At 29.7% G+C, this 12,914-nt stretch overlaps 1 protein-coding gene across 2 annotated transcripts in view; it reads left to right on the top strand.

The window, feature by feature from the left end:
* The window catches only part of LOC127284818 (LIM domain only protein 3-like), a 127,089-nt gene that overhangs the window by 52,454 nt on the left and 61,721 nt on the right, over positions 1 to 12,914 (top strand). For both annotated transcript variants that reach the window (XM_051310517.1, XM_051310515.1), the window contains one exon: positions 884 to 923. The gene's annotated coding sequence lies outside the window, so the exon portion shown is untranslated. The remainder of the gene's footprint in view (positions 1 to 883; positions 924 to 12,914) is intronic.

Below are 12,914 nucleotides of genomic sequence, written 5' to 3'. Positions count from 1 at the left end.
ATGAACAGATCTTGAAGAGAGTGAGAGAGAGAGGGGGGGGGATGGAAGAGTGTGGTAGTTGGGGATTGAAAAGCAATTTCCCCGCAAGGGAAGCGCAACGCGAAGGGAGGCTTTATATTAATGATCCAGATATATTATCGGACGTGACCGAAATTGCTGTCAAAAAACTCGGATATTGGATCGAAGGAGATTGCGAGATGCCGGCTCGTCGTCGTCTTCGTCGTCGCGTCGTCCCGTTCGTCATTTTGAGTCTGCGCGCTTTTCAAAAAAGCAATTCAGTGATGGAAACCAAAAATCTCCTGACTGAGTCGAATACCACAAATTGTTGATCTTTTCAAAAAAAAAAAAAAAAAACAAAAAAAAACCCCTTATTGTTAATTTATATATTTTATTTGAAGGAAAATTATTTTTTAAAGGTTAAAATTTAAATTTCTTATTAAATTATTTATTTTTTTTTGTAAACTAAATTTTTTAAGAAATTTGTTTTTTTTTTAAAAAAGAGTTTGATGATTAGGATAATCTATATTAAATCTACTTATATAAATAGGTATATTGTAAGAAGAAAAGCAATTTAGTTATAATGGGGATATAATTAAAAAAGTAATCACTTTAGTTATAATCTATATTTGCTTAACGAGACAATTATGGGTAAAAGATAAGTAGTTTTTTAAACGCGTTAAATTTACATTTATCGCTATGCGGGTGCGTTACATAATGTATGTATGGTTTACGAACGCGAGAGTGATAAGTATGTAGATATATATATATATATATATATATATATATATATATATATAGTACACTAAGTTTGCTTACCTTTTTTTTGAAATGATAAGAGTCAATGTCTAAAAGCTATTTGTTAAACTTCTCTCGTCTGTTACAGGCAATGACGTCTCCTTGGTCTCATTGAGGGCAAAAAAAAGGTCAGTGAACAATATTTTTTATTTTTTTTTAAGCATTTATTTCATGGTTTATTAGTACGATTTTTATTATTTATGTATTATATTAATTTTAAAATTTCTATTTCTATTCAAATAAAAATTATTTGGTTCAAGAAAATATTTATTTGATAATAAAGAAAACGATCAGTTAAATCAAATAAATTTCTTATTATTATTACTACTATTGTTATGATATTAAAATTGTTATATAATAATAATTATTATTATTAATTGTGTAATAGAATTAGAATTTTTAAACATTATTTTTTTATCATCAAAACCCTGGTTTGTAATTACAGTAATAAAAGTAGAAAAAAAATGTGAAATGGTCTCGGGGATATGGTAATGGACTAGTAAAATGCCGGCTTGGGTTCGAATCCCGCAAGGTTTTAAAAGTTTTTAATTAATATTTACAGGCAAACTACAAAAAATTTACAATAATAATAATAATAATAATAATAATAAAATAATAATAATAATAAAATAATAATAATATTGATTAATAATAATAATAAAATAATTATTATTTATGTATTATATTAATTTTAAAATTTCTATTTCTATTCAAATAAAAATTATTTGGTTCAAGAAAATATTTATTTGATAATAAAGAAAACGATCATTTGAATCAAATAAATTTATTATTATTATTACTATTGTTATAATATTTAAAATTATTATATAATAATAATTATTATTATTTGTATAATAGAATTAGAATTTTTTTAAAATTATTTTTTTATCATCAAAACCCGAGTTTGTAATTACAGTAATAAAAGTAGAAAAAAAAATGTGAAATGGTCTTGGGGATATGGTAATGGACTGGTAAAATGCCGGCTTGGGTTCGAATCCCGCAAGGTTTTAAAAGTTTTTAATTAATATTTACAGGCAAACTACAAAAAATTTACAATAATAATAATAGTAATAATAAAATAATAATAATATTGATTAATAATAATAATAGAATAATAATAATATTGATTAATAATAATAATAATAAGCCAAGCAGCTTGGCCTTTCCATAATAAAAATCGAATTCTTGTACGTTAATTTAAAAAATATTTAATTTAAGCAAAGGGGAATTTTTTGATGATTAAAAAAAATTTGGTTTGAATAGAATTTTTGATTAAAGGTTATAATATATATATATATGTATATATGGCATGTTTACTTTGCGCGCGCAACAAGGGCACACATAAGAGGCAATGGCGTAGGCTATAAGCCGGTTAAAGTCCTTATTATTTCAGTACCGGTTTATATTCTATATAGGCAGCGATATTAAGTCTGTTCGTCGTCGTCGTCGTCGTCGTTGTAGTCGGCAGTGGTCGAGTCTCAAAGACCAATTTCCGCTGGCCTCTATTTACATAGTTAGGTATACCTAGCGGATAACAGGGTTCTCGTGAGAGGGCGAGGGTTTTGGGTGGAGAAGGGCAAAGTGAGAGAGAGTGAGAGAGAGAGAGACCTTCTAGTTCATAAGGAAAAGGGGTGGTGAGGGGGGGGGAGGTGCAGCAAAATTTCCATAACTCGGTAATTGTAATGCACATTCATTACTCGCTGACGACGAATAGAATAATTAACTTTCTGCGGGCCTGGCCTATTTATATATTTATACTTTCTAATTTTCCAACCAGCTATTCTTCTCTCTTTAAAAAAGAAAAAAAAACACACGTATAACTTCCTGTTGAGACCATTTTTTTTTTCTGAAAAGAACATCTTTTTTTTTTATTGTAGTCTTGTCCCATTGTTAAAGGTCAAATTTTACACAAGAATTGAATATTATTTTTTACAAATTCCTACCAAAAAAAAAAAAAAAAATGTCAATGCCGCGCCAATACTGCGACAGTGGTCAATTATTTTTATACCAAATAATTTTTACTGCATTTTTTCTTATTAGTGAAAAAAAATATCAATTTATTACAATGTTTAAATAAATTTTTAAAAATAATTTTTGAATACAAAAAAAAAATTATTTAACAAAAATTAAATTAATAATTGATATTAAATTTTAATTGACAATTAATATTTTGAAAAAATTTACAATAAATTTTTGAATTTTGTTTTATAATAATATATTTTTAAAGAAGGAATTTCGCCTTTAGAAAATAACATCGTCTTACGTCAATGTATTTTGTGATATTTCGAGTATAGACTAAATCGGTGCATTCAACCCTCGTGTGCTTCTGATTGGATTGAATACGCTACAAGTTAGCCCATTGCTGATTGACACTTGTTCATGTCTACAATGAACAGCAACGTGCCTCTATCATTTTGTGCCCTGATTTTTCAATTTTTATTTCTGTCAAATAGACACAAAAATTTCACTCAACTATTTTTACATTGAAAATGATATAAATTTCAATATATTTATTTCAATATTATATTAATATTTATTTAAATATTAAAATTTTTTGTCCTATTTAATCATTTTTTTTATCATTTATTTTTTAATTTGAAAAAAATTGTTCTTCACTTTTGTTCATAATTTTTATTGACATTTTTTATATTGTATATGTATTTAAATAATAGGAAAATGTGACACAATTTTTTTTGTGTAATAAATTTGACTTAACGGTACGATAAAAAAAAAAAATCGAAATGATACACTGAGACTAGTGTGAAATAATGTAAATTAGATGCAATAGTAACAAGAGGATGGTTAGATTCTATAACAAGGGGTTGAAAGTATAAAGGGTGAGAATGAAATGAGTGATACAAAAGAAAGATTCTTGAAAGGTGTATATATACAAAGGGTGAATTGTATTCTTCTCTTATTTCGACACGGTTAATTGCACTTTATTTATGATCATATTTTTTTTAACAATAAAATATCTGGGGTTGAAAATTGGAGTTGAATATTAAATTATGAAATTGATAAAAATTGTCGTTAAATTTTGAAATTAACCATTTATTAATTAAAAAATATATATATTAGAAAGTTTTGTTAAATCAAATATATTTTCTTTGAATTAAAAAAAACTTCTTTAATCATATCACGGTGAATGTTTCTTTGATTCAAAGAAAAAATTTTTCTAGGTATAGGTCGTAAAATATTTTAGGTCAAATTTAGGTAAACTTTATTTTAGATAAACTTTATGAAGAGAAAAAAACAATTTGTGGGATAAATTTTTTTTTTCATTTTCCTTTTTTATTTATGTGAATATTTAAGGTGGGGTTCTTGAGAATATTGTGACGTGGTTGAAACGACGTTGCCTCGTTGGCAATCGAACAAGGCACACACCACGTTCTGAGCGAGAGCCGCCACATAGTGAAGAGGAATCGGGTCGACGACGGGTTCGAGGGGTGGAGGGAAGGGAGTTTGAAGTCGCGGCATCAGAAGGGTAAAGAGGGACGAGGGATTGTACTTAGTTAGCGGACAATGCGGCCCCTAATGAACAGCCAGGGGCGCCCGGCAGACCAGCTACTGGAGCACGCCATCCAGTCTGAGACAGATTGCGTTACATTATATTACGTTATCAAGCCGAGCTTAGTCCCATTTGACGCATTGCGTTACATCTCGTAACATTCGCAATGCATCTCGTGTCGATTCGACCGATTAAATCCTACCTCCTGTTTCTGATTGTCTCTGATTACTCGCCTTAATTACACTTCTATGTGTGTTACACAATTAGAGTTTAATTTTCAAAAAATTTCACCTCCTCTCTAAATAAATAATAATTATTATAGTAAAATATGATTTTTTGTTTTCTATCGAGAAAAAGATGGTTAAAAATGAAAATAGAAAAAAAGGGCTTGAGGTGTCGATCTAAAGAGAGTGAGTGAGAGAGCGAGAGACATTGATTGAGGGCTCATTGAGAACCGCTGTCAGCTGCGGCAGTGGTAATTGGATTCAATTGTCCCGCTTTAAATCAGTGACTACATTCTCTCTCTCTCTCTTTTTCTCTCTCATGCCAGATCTCTTCGTTCTGTGTCTATCCATCCGCTACTCCTACGACACTGTTCATTCAAATAACTCGAGCTGTCGGAAGTTTGTCCTGACTCGGAAAATTGATGATCGCTTCCTGGAAAATTCGCGATGGAATTGCTCTCCTTTCCCCCCTTCATCACCCACTTTTCATATTCAGATCCTGTTTTCCCTAGATTTAATTTAATTTCGAAAATGGAATATTATCTCAAGTTATTCGAAGCAGCTTTTCCTTTTGATGGGTTTTCTTATCTTTTGTATGAATTCAAAGTCAGCCACACTGAATTCGACAAACACTATCAAAATATATATTTGAAACAAGAAATCGATTCTGCATCAATTATAATCAACAAATAATTTCAAAATCGTAAATTTTTCGAAAAATACGAAAATTTATTTAAACCTATCTCACGATCTGCTGGACCAATCAAAAAGTGCGCACTATATTTTTTGTTAAAAACTTTCTCCTAACTACTTTGGTGGTATTCCCGAACGATTATCTCGCGAATTTAATTTTTCCAAAATTTTTCCCAACTTATTTGAGTGTAGCACAGCATCCGCTGGACCAATCAAAAAGTGCGCCATACATTTTTTGTTCGAGACTCCCGGGTTAAGACTTTGGCGGTATTCCCGATCAATTATCTCGCAAATTTACTTTTTCAAAATTTTTTAAAAAATTTATCTGAGTGTAGCTCAGCATCCGCTGGACCAATCAAAAAGTGCGCCATACATTTTTTGTTCGCTACTTTTTGCTAAAGACAGTTATGGCATTCCGGAGCGATTATCTCAAAAATTTAATTTTTCTACATTTTTTCCAAATTTGTTTTTTACTGTAGCTCAGCATCCGCTGGACCAATCAAAAAGTGCGCCATACATTTTTTGTTCGAGACTTTTTGCTCAATTTTTTGGCATTATTCCCAAGGCATTATCTCGCGAATTTAATTTTTCGAAAATTTTTCATAAATTTATTTGAGTTTAGCTCAGCATCCGCTGGACCAATCTGAAAGTGCGCCATACATTTTCTGTTCGAGACTCCCGGGTTAAGACTTTGGCTGTATTCCCGATCAATTATCTCGCAAATTTAATTTTTCGAAATTTTTTAAAAAATTTATCTGAGTGTAGCTCAGCATCCGCTGGACCAATCAAAAAGTGCGCTATACATTTGTTGTTCGAGACTCCCGGGTTAAGACTTTGGCGGTATTCCCGATCAATTATCTCGCAAATTTAATTTTTCAAAATTTTTTAAAAAATTTATCTGAGTGTAGCTCAGCATCCGCTGGACCAATCAAAAAGTGCGCCATACATTTTTTGTTCGAGACTCCCGGGTTAAGACTTTGGCGGTATTCCCGATCAATTATCTCGCAAATTTAATTTTTCGAAATTTTTTAAAAAATTTATCTGAGTGTAGCTCAGCATCCGCTGGACCAATCAAAAAGTGCGCCATACATTTTTTGTTCGAGACTCCCGGGTTAAGACTTTGGCGGTATTCCCGATCAATTATCTCGCAAATTTACTTTTTCAAAATTTTTTAAAAAATTTATCTGAGTGTAGCTCAGCATCCGCTGGACCAATCAAAAAGTGCGCCATACATTTTTTGTTCGCTACTTTTTGCTAAAGACAGTTATGGCATTCCGGAGCGATTATCTCAAAAATTTAATTTTTCTACATTTTTTCCAAATTTGTTTTTTACTGTAGCTCAGCATCCGCTGGACCAATCAAAAAGTGCGCCATACATTTTTTGTTCGAGACTTTTTGCTCAATTTTTTGGCATTATTCCCAAGGCATTATCTCGCGAATTTAATTTTTCGAAAATTTTTCATAAATTTATTTGAGTTTAGCTCAGCATCCGCTGGACCAATCTGAAAGTGCGCCATACATTTTCTGTTCGAGACTCCCGGGTTAAGACTTTGGCTGTATTCCCGATCAATTATCTCGCAAATTTAATTTTTCGAAATTTTTTAAAAAATTTATCTGAGTGTAGCTCAGCATCCGCTGGACCAATCAAAAAGTGCGCTATACATTTGTTGTTCGAGACTCCCGGGTTAAGACTTTGGCGGTATTCCCGATCAATTATCTCGCAAATTTAATTTTTCAAAATTTTTTAAAAAATTTATCTGAGTGTAGCTCAGCATCCGCTGGACCAATCAAAAAGTGCGCCATACATTTTTTGTTCGAGACTCCCGGGTTAAGACTTTGGCGGTATTCCCGATCAATTATCTCGCAAATTTAATTTTTCGAAATTTTTTAAAAAATTTATCTGAGTGTAGCTCAGCATCCGCTGGACCAATCAAAAAGTGCGCCATACATTTTCTGTTCGAGACTCCCGGGTTAAGACTTTGGCTGTATTCCCGATCAATTATCTCGCAAATTTAATTTTTCGAAATTTTTTAAAAAATTTATCTGAGTGTAGCTCAGCATCCGCTGGACCAATCAAAAAGTGCGCTATACATTTTTTGTTCGCTACTTTTTGCTAAAGACAGTCATGGCATTCCGGAGCGATTATCTCAAAAATTTAATTTTTCTACATTTTTTCCAAATTTGTTTTTTACTGTAGCTCAGTATCCGCTGGACCAATCAAAAAGTCCGCCATACATTATTTGATCGCTAGTTTTTGCTAAATAATTTGGTGGTATTCCCGAACGATTATATCGCGAATTTAATTTTTCCAAAATTTTTCCCAACTTATTTGAGTGTAGCTCAGCATCCGCTGGACCAATCAAAAAGTGCGCCATACATTATTCGATCGTTACTTTTTGCTAAAGAATTTGGTGGTATTCCCGAACGATTATCTCGCGAATTTAATTTTTCCAAAATTTTTCCCAACTTATTTGAGTGTAGCTCAGCATCCGCTGGACCAATCAAAAAGTGCGCCATACATTTTTTGTTCGAGACTTTTTGCTAAAGAATTTGGTGGTATTCCCGAACGATTATCTCGCGAATTTAATTTTTCGAAAATTTTTCCCAACTTATTTGAGTGCAGCTCAGCATCCGCTGGACCAATCAAAAAGTGCGCTATACATTTTTTGTTCGAGACTCCCGGGTTAAGACTTTGGCGGTATTCCCGATCAATTATCTCGCAAATTTAATTTTTCAAAATTTTTTAAAAAATTTATCTGAGTGTAGCTCAGCATCCGCTGGACCGATCAAAAAGTGCGCCATACATTTTCTGTTCGAGACTCCCGGGTTAAGACTTTGGCTGTATTCCCGATCAATTATCTCGCAAATTTAATTTTTCGAAATTTTTTAAAAAATTTATCTGAGTGTAGCTCAGCATCCGCTGGACCAATCAAAAAGTGCGCTATACATTTTTTGTTCGAGACTCCCGGGTTAAGACTTTGGCGGTATTCCCGATCAATTATCTCGCAAATTTAATTTTTCAAAATTTTTTAAAAAATTTATCTGAGTGTAGCTCAGCATCCGCTGGACCGATCATAAAGTGCGCCATACATTTTTTGTTCGAGACTCCTGGGTTAAGACTTTGGCGGTATTCCCGATCAATTATCTCGCAAATTTAATTTTTCAAAATTTTTTAAAAAATTTATCTGAGTGTAGCTCAGCATCCGCTGGACCGATCAAAAAGTGCGCCATACATTTTCTGTTCGAGACTCCCGGGTTAAGACTTTGGCGGTATTCCCGATCAATTATCTCGCAAATTTAATTTTTCAAAATTTTTTAAAAAATTTATCTGACTGTAGCTCAGCATCCGCTGGACCAATCAAAAAGTGCGCCATACATTTTTTGTTCGAGACTCCCGGGTTAAGACTTTGGCGGTATTCCCGATCAATTATCTCGCAAATTTACTTTTTCAAAATTTTTTAAAAAATTTATCTGAGTGTAGCTCAGCATCCGCTGGACCAATCAAAAAGTGCGCCATACATTTGTTGTTCGCTACTTTTTGCTGAAGACAGTTATGGCATTTCGGAGCGATTATCTCAAAAATTTAATTTTTCAAACTTTTTTCCGAAATGGATTTGAGTGTAGCTCAGCATCCGCTGGACCAATCTAAAAGTGCGTTATTTATTTTTTTTCTGCTTGATTCAATTGAAGTAAATGATTAAATTGTTTTAAAAATATAAAAACTATGAAAAAACAAGAGTTATTTTATAAAAGAATACAAGAAAGTTGAAAACAATGTCCACTAATTTGAATTACTCTCGAGTAAAGAGCAAAGAGAGAGAGAGAGCGAGAGAGATAGAGGGAGAATTGAATTACTGAGCGAGGAATAACGCGCAATTCCAGGTCACAACTGCAGTTAACTAATCAAAAGTGTAATGAAGCTTTTAGGATAATAAATTCGGCCTACCAACCATAATAATAGTTTCCCAAGGGCGTCTAATGTAATCGTAAAATCATCAAGCTAATGGCATACGTTAATATAAAGTCCAACTCTTTATGTGTGTTATATTAAACATACCATATATATTGCTATATCATTCCAACAGGAATCCACCTCATTTTTTACATTTCGTTTCATATCAGAAATGTTCAGTATAATTTTAAACACACCCTAAAAACAATATTCTGAATTTTTTTTTTTTTTTTAATAATTTTTAATTTTTTATGGAATTTTGTTAAATTTCTAATTATTTGCAACAGAATTAAAAATATATATTTTTGAATTTAAAATATATATTATATTTATAGAATATATTCTTGAATTGAGAATATATTTTTAAATTTTAAAAATATTGTTTTCTTAAAACTAGAATATACTAAATTCCAGAATAAATTGCATCTAAATATTCTAAACTAGATAGCAAGGAAATATATTCTCATTTTGAGAATACTTTTTTTTATTTTTCCTGTCACCGAGAATATATCTCTTTCTATTGGGATTTGACTATTTTCATGGTACTAAAAAAATTTTTGCATTTTTTCTTGCTGAATAGGTCGTAAAATGTATTCACTGATGGCTCACAGTCTCTCTTTCTCTCTCTCTCTCTCTCTATATATATATATCGACTTTATGCAAACGCGTCTTGAGGTTCAAGTAACGCGTAATTCGTGTTCCGGTTTTAAACCCTTGTAAAAAAGCTCTCTCACGAACACACAGCTGCATCGTTGCTGGAGCGCAAGGCCATGTGGCGAACTTCACTTTGCACTTTACATTATTCCCGTTAACTAAAATTGATAAGCAAGATCAAATTATATTGGTTTATATTCGACTGAAAGATAGTTAAATTTGACTAATTAATTTTTTTTTTAAATAATGATCAAGTATGACTTAAAATATAATTTTTATTTAATTTACAGTAAAATTTTGACTAAAAAATAGCTAAATTTGACAAAAATTATAGTCAAAATATAGTCAAGTTTTAAGTGAAATCAATTGTGATTAAATAATAGTAAAATTCGACTAACAAAAAGCTGAATGTTCCAAAATGATAGTCAAAATGTTGTCAAATTTTGACTGACAATACAGCTAAATTAGAAAAAATAGTCAAATTTTGATTGAAATTAATTGTGATTAAATAATAGTAAAATTTGAGTGAAAAACAGCCCAATTTTCCAAAACGATATAGTCAAAATGTAGTCAAATTTGACTGAAAAAACCAATTAAATTTGACAAAAATAGTCAAATTTTGACTGAAATCAATTATGATTAAATAATAGTAAAATTTGACTAACAAATAGCTAAATTTTTCAAAATGATAGTCAAAATGTAGTCAAATTTTGCTAGAATAAAATGAAATAAAAAAAAAATAGTCTCAATTTGACTGTAATCAATTGTGATTAAATAATAGTTAAATTGACTCGAGTATAGTAAAATTGTGCTTGAATATATTAAAATTTTACTGTTGAATAGTGAAATTAATGAATTAGTAAAAAATAATTAAATTTTATTTGAAGAATAGTCAAATTACGTTATTTTATATACGATTTCTGTTTTATATTTGTAAATGTATATATCTAAATGGTTAAACGCAACATGAGTTATACAAATGTTGAAACCAAGTGTTTGTTTTGCTCACATGGAAAATCATTGAAAAGTCGGAAACTGAGTGTAACAGCTGCCCGGATCTGTGACACAGATTTTACTTTGTTTTCAAAACAAAAGTTGAAGGGAAACAAGAGTTTCCGTTTCCTAATATCGTCACTTGTAATTGACTCTTACTATTATACTCACTATTATATAGTTTTCACTTATGTCTATAATCATTATATTTTCTAAATAAAATCTTCAATTTTTAAATTTTTTCTCTACATTCAACATTTTTTTGGTCGATTCTTTTTTGTGTTATTTTTAATTTTAATGTAAAAATTTATAATTATTTGATAGGATAGGAATTTTTGTAATTAACGGGTTATTTTAATTAGAAATTATTAGAATTATTTACGGTAATTTTTTTACTTTAAATAAAAATTAAATAAATAATTAGAATAATAATTAAAACAATAATTAATAATTTAGATTCCTTTTAATTTATTAAGTAAATAAATTAATAAGTTACTTTCAAACTTATTTTTAATTATAAATTATAATTTAAATAAACAATTAGTAAATTTATTTTTTTTTTATAATTAAGATGCTTATTAGACTAAGAAAAATATTTTTTTTTCCTTTTTGTTTACCATTGCATAATATGGTTTAATAAATTTAATGAGATTGAGGTATTATATATTTATACAAATACATTTTTTTTTTTTTTTTTTTTTTTTTGCGTGAAAAAAAAGGTTCAAGAAACCAAAGACCTTCGGCCCGTAGAAACATTATCTCGTAATATAGGGTAGAATTATCTGTTTATTTATCATTACCCTCAAAAAGTGTTCCGCCTCTTGGTTTTTACCACGTTCTGAAATTACGGCTATTTATGTAAGATAAACGCAACATGCGAGTGGACGTGTAAATGATCGTAGGGAGGGAGTTGCACATGCTTCGTCTAATCGTTTAAATAAACACGCACCACTTCCTTTCCACAAGTTTTCTCTTTAAAAATGAGATTGCAAGAGAAAAACGGTTTTTTGGATTTTTTTTTTAATCTTATTTTTTCAAAATCCCCAAGATTCCTCGAATTTTTTTTTTTTTTATCATTTTTCAAATATTCACTTCTTAAAAAAATAAAACTTATTACTATTTGCTTTATTTAAAATGAAAATTATTTACATTTTTCTTTTTATTATAAGGAGAATTAATAAAAAATAGAAATTAATAATAATAAAAAAATAAAAATAATAATAAAAATAAAATAATGGAATAATAATAAAAAAAAGAAAAACTAATGGAAGTGAAAAACATTACTGAAGGAATATTTCTTTTATAAGTGTACTTTTCTGTTGGGGACGCCTCAATTAAAAAGGGAACAATTAATTGACGATCCATCTAACCTAAGTGACTTTGAGGGCAGCCCGTTAAAACTCCTTTAGTAGTCAACCGCCCATGCATTTTAAAATGTCTTTTATAAAGAAAAAAACAGGGTGAGTTGAAGTATCAGCTTTTGAATTTTATCTTTCTTCTTTTTTTTCTCTCTCTCTCTCTCTTTTCCACTGTAACATTCCATGAGAAATTATTTTTCTTCACATTAGCATTAATATATTATATAAATAAAAAAGAAGAGGGAATTATAAATATTTTTTAGTTTATAATTAATTTTCTTTTTTTTTCTTCAATATTTGGAATTTTTTTTTTTTTTTTCTTTAAAAATGCATGTAAAACCCCCTCCCCCTAATATTCGACAAAATTCTATTTGACACATTGTCAATAAATGTCATTTATAAATGTCAGTTAATATTATTCATATATAGGTTTTCTCTAAATGACAATTAAATTTGAGTGACAGTCATTGAGTGACTACAATTTCCTCTAAGAATAACAGACAAAGACAATCAATTAAATTAAATACTAATGCAATTAATAATGAATTTTTACTAATCACTATAGTAAATTTTCAAAAAAAAAAAAAAAATTTCAGATAAATTTTATCAATTTTATAATAACTTTTTTTTTTTTAAAACTATTTTGCAAAATTTTGCAAATAAATCAAATTTAATTATTAGTTTTTTAATCTTTTCATTGATTGTCAAATTTGACTGACGGATACAACAATTTATGA

Source organism: Leptopilina boulardi, unplaced genomic scaffold (assembly GCF_019393585.1).
Source record: "Leptopilina boulardi isolate dan_hultmark-lab unplaced genomic scaffold, ZJU_Lbou_2.1 LbouV2_325, whole genome shotgun sequence".
NCBI lineage: Eukaryota > Metazoa > Arthropoda > Insecta > Hymenoptera > Figitidae > Leptopilina > Leptopilina boulardi.
The sequence above is the reverse complement of the archived record's forward strand: the minus strand, read 5'-3'. Positions and strand labels throughout refer to the sequence as shown.